Consider the following 5,061-nt stretch of genomic DNA (forward strand, 5'->3'; position numbering starts at 1 on the left):
GCTCATCAATCAGCAGCTGTGTTTCCATCACAAATCCCACAATTTAGCAATTTTGATTCCATTAAATAAGAAACACAATTAAAATAACGTGAATAAATTTGTTCACACGCCACACAATTGACTTTCAACCACTTCCTGTCTTCTTCATCGTTTCTGCCAGTAGTAACATCCGGTTGTTGATCACATGACTGCTGCGTTTCACTGCAGTTTTAATACGGCTGTAACCCGCCACATCCTAGCGCAAGAACTTTTTACTATAAAATGTACTTTTTGTTTTTCAAGCTTGCTGTGAGTCCATTGATCAGATTTGTTTTTGTAATTCCAATTCGCACAGTTATATGATCAATGGAAACGCAGCTGGACATAATTTTCCACATTTCTGGTCTAAAATGTGTGAAAATATGAATCTGTTTCATAAATAAAGTCAACCGACGGCGTGTATGAAGAGACGCTCAGATGTAGCGACCGCATGAAACACTATTCATTATTAACACACTCAATATAGCAGCACTGGACGGACACACACACACACACACACACACGCATGCAGTTCCTATTAACACAAACACACACTCGCACACAGACAGAAGCCCTCCAGGACCCTCCCCCTGACCCTGCGACCTGGACGCCATGGCAACCCTCTGACCCATCCTGCTGTTGCTGTGGTAACAACCTTGGAGCATGTCTGACCACTGCCCCCCCCATCCAACACACCCCTACACACGCACACACACCCTATAGCCCTGCAGCTGCCCCCTCCTCCTGCTCCACGCCGAGGCGAGGCAAACCGATCGATATTCTATCACACAGAACAGTGGAGCGAGAGAGAGGAGGCCACGGGCCAGCCAGATTACTGGAATGGGGGTGAGGGGAGGTGTGTGTGTGCGTGTGTGTGTGTCAGAGGAAGCAAAAAACGTTTTAGGGAAGGTAGAGTGTTGGGGAGGTGTGGAGAAAGGGGTTTTAGTGTGCGGGTGTAATCGGGTAGGAGATTGAGAGATGGTGTGTGTGTGTATGTGGAGAGGATAAGAAAAGGATGCGAGTGTGTGTGTGTGTGTGTCATAATGAGTGGAGTGGAGCTGCAGCGCTACGAGGCATCTCCTCTCCTTTTTATATTCTAACAGATGTTTGCCGGTGGATCTGTGTCTGTGTGAGGCTGAGGATGAGGAGAAGCTCGGCGGCGCCGGCGCGTGTGCAGCAACAGCCGCCGACTAACGACGCATGCAGCGCTGCAGACGAGCAGAAACCGCCTCACTTCCCCTCACTGTGAGCTCTGAACGCGGTTCATCAGGTCTGGCCGTAAACTATGGCTCACGACTGTGGAATATGTACAAAACTGGACAAAAAGAGAAGAAAAGCTGGTTTCAATTCTAAACAAACTCTCCACAGCAGAGAAATAAATCTGTGATGATTTATGGAGATAAAATGTTTTCCACCTTTTTAGAAATTCAGCTAACAGTTGTGAACGCAACACGCCAGAATGACTCATAGATCAGAAAAGAAAAAATAATCCTGGATATTATAGAATTAGTTATTATTTACCATTATTTCAATACAAACTAAAGATTTTATTCAGAAATAATATTAATACAAAGTGTTAAAAGGTAAAAGTCCAGCTAATGTATTATTAGATAATATATCAATTTAAGCATCAGTAATAAAAAAAATATGTTGACTAAAAAGTAAATAAAACAATTTAAATAACCTGGATGGTTAAACTAAACAGACACTGAAAAATAAAAAAAAAACACTGGAAAAGTAGATAAAATAAAACTGAAATGTTTCAGGCCAGACTGAAAATCTCTTTTTCTCCAAGATTCAAATCCCTCTAAACACATTTATGGAAAAAATTTGCCACTAAAAAAAATCATCACACATCAGCATTTTCAAAAATACAATTCAAGCCTTAAAAACACTTTAAATGCCAACTAAAATGTTTTAGTTTTCATTAGTTATTACATGGAAACACACAAAAAACAAAATTTTTACTTGTTCAATCTGGTGGAATATGGCAAAAATGTCAAAAATCATCACACAGCAACAGCACTGAACTCAAATCAGGTATATTCATTTAACAAGACTCTAATCATCCTGTTTATTTTGTGGCTTGTACATAAATCAATAAACAACTCTATGATGAAATTAAAGAAGATAATTTCAATGGCTATAGTTGAGAAAATAAGTGTTTTATGAAAAAAAGCTGGAAACCTAAATAGGCAGTGTTCATATTTTGTTCATATTTTTTCTGAAGGGGAAAATGCATCACAGCAATGCAAATGACTTGAATTTCCATGATTTTTTGCTAAAGAATAATAACTAGATAAAAACTAGTTTCAAAAATAACCCAGGTGGACAAAAAAGACAGAAATATTTCCTATTTTATTCGACCGTCCAGAGAGATCTGTGCAGGTTTGTTGAAAAAGAACCTTAAAATTGATTCTGAAGAGGAAAATCTTTATATCTGATGTTTCACCTCCATTTCTGTGTCCTTTTGGTCTTTTTTGAAGCACCAATGTTGTCAGTTTTTATTGTTTTGTTTCTAAAACTGGAGCAGGTTTAAAAAGTCCATGTTTGGGCGGTGGGTGGATGGGTGGGGGTTCGGGTTGTAGAGAGAGATGGGATCTACATTTATCTGTCATTTCCAACAGAGCAGGACGTCGGGAAGACATTTTCAGCAAAAGCTTAAGTCAAAGATCGTTATCAGAAGGAAAGTTCACATCACACAGGTGACCTTCTGTCCTCCTGAGGACGGTAAATGTGCTTAATAAGACATCCATCCTTCCATTATCTGCACGCCCTTATCCTTCAGAAGAGAGCGCTGACACTGGGGGAGGAAGGGCGTTTTATCACCCTTTTTATAACTGGGTTCTCAGATTTGTTTTAGTCTTATTAGTAGATGCCTCATGATTTACTTTCCAAACACTTGCAGCTGAGCTCCAATAGAAAATACGACATATTTCTGCAGTTTTTAGCAGAAAGTATAAGAAGGTGACCCATTTCCCTGGACTACGACTCTGGGAGTCAACTGGGCAGCAGCACTCATTTGCTCTGTGAGCCTTGTAATGGTATTCATGAAACCTGAACACCAGTGCTCCCAGTCTGAGTGTGTGTTTGTTTGTACAAGTGAAGAGATCCTTAAAAAAAGAAAAAAAAAAGATTTGCTCAGAATGACAAGGGTAAAAGCCGCAGCTGCAGGTGACCCACATGTTTCTGAACATTTAGATTAATTCCTGCTGAATACCAGATTTCAGTTCAACATGGCCGCCTGTTTGTTGATCACTGTGATATGATGGTTTAGGTCTGAGGACATCAAACGTGGAGATTTTTTTTTTTAAAATAATGACTAATGACAGACATGAAAACAGGTTTTATCTATGTGGACACTGAGGAAGATGTTCTTTGAGCCGAGTTTTCAGCAAAGTAGTGAAGAATGAAGCATCTTGGTTTGAAAATGGTGAATATGTCAGGACAGCTTGACCCGCAAAATGATAAAACAAACGGCAACAACGGCCAAAATGTTGGTTTTATTTATAGTAATAACCAGACCTGAACTTTAGGAACCATCTTTCTAGACTTTTCCCTGCATAATCAACTTCTAATAATAATTTATAGATTTTAAGATTTAATGAAAAATAAGATGTGATTTATACAAATCCAGGGTTTGTACACTTTTCCCACAGTACAATTCAAGCATTTTCAGTTCTCAAACTTTTCCAACACCACACTTTGGAGGAAAAAGATAATAGAAATGTAGTAAAAACTATTATCTTGTGTTTGTATTCTACATTCTGTTTTGAGATGTTTCTATAAAACTCACTATCCACTTCACTGGTCCGAGAAAGTTACAATAAATCAAAAAAAAAAAAAAAAAAAAAAAAATGTCCTTGCTAAGTTTTCTGGCATTTAGCAAATAGAAATAATTTTGGTGATCCTAACAGTTTATTACTCAACTTCAAACAGTGAGAAAAAAAATGTGTCTGTCTTTTAAAAATCTCCTGGAAGCGGCAATGGGTCTGATTAATGTGACCATGTTGGAAAACCACTGATTGGATCATCCTTTGTTTGTATTGATTGATAATTTATTAATACATGTTAATATTTAGCTTATTGAAAATATTGTGTGTGAAAGTCTAAAGTCAATGTTGGCCAACGTTCCACTGTTCGACATGTTGAACGTCTCCCTACAGGTTTCCTATTGAATTGTGGTCCAGAACTCGACTGGCTGCTGAATGCTAACAGTGCTAATATGTGGTCAGCTGACTGAAAGAACAAGTTAGTCCATAAACATATTTCTGGTTTTCTTCAGGCCAGTCATTATCCTGTTTGAAGATCTCTAAGCTTACTTTTATTTTACTTCTGTACTCACAGGTAAATGCAGAGCAGAGCTTCAGCTGATGATTAGCTTCAGACAGTGAGATCACTAGCTGAGTTATTGGCCTTTTGGATTTTCTTTCATCTATCCAAACAGTAATTTGTTTTCTCCCAACTCTTCCTGGCTTTCATTTCCTTTAGAAAGTGTTTGAGATCAATTCAGCAGCCAATTGTGGTCTCTTCATATTTTGCAATTAACCTTTTAATCAAAGTACTTGTATTATTCCTTCAAAAGCAGTGATCAATCTGGTTGATGATGCTTAATGCTGTTATTTTTAACAGGATTTTTTCTACACAAAGCAGATTAAAAACACTGATGAAAGATAAAAATATGTTCTGACCAAGTTTCACCATAGCTGAATGAGTGAGATGATTATTTTTAAGATAAAATTCAGAAGACAATTAATGAAATTGTAAGAACAAGATCTGAAGTTTGTCATTTTATATTAATATAATCCATTTAATGTGGGTTCTGCAACGGTTCTGAGTTTTCCAGGATTCCTCCTCAATGCTGTCGTAGGTGAAGAAATGAAGGTTTACATCTATTATTTCATTTGATGGTTTTCCATTCTTTAGGAATCATAATAAATGCATTTTCAGTCCTGATTTGTTTATTGTCCTGTTTAAGGTCTCGTGAGTGACTTAATGAAACTCAGAGGGAGAAGAAGAGACAAGTTGACACTGCTCCACAGG

The sequence above is a fragment of the Gambusia affinis genome, linkage group LG14 (assembly GCF_019740435.1).
Source record: "Gambusia affinis linkage group LG14, SWU_Gaff_1.0, whole genome shotgun sequence".
Taxonomy (NCBI): Eukaryota; Metazoa; Chordata; class Actinopteri; order Cyprinodontiformes; family Poeciliidae; genus Gambusia; species Gambusia affinis.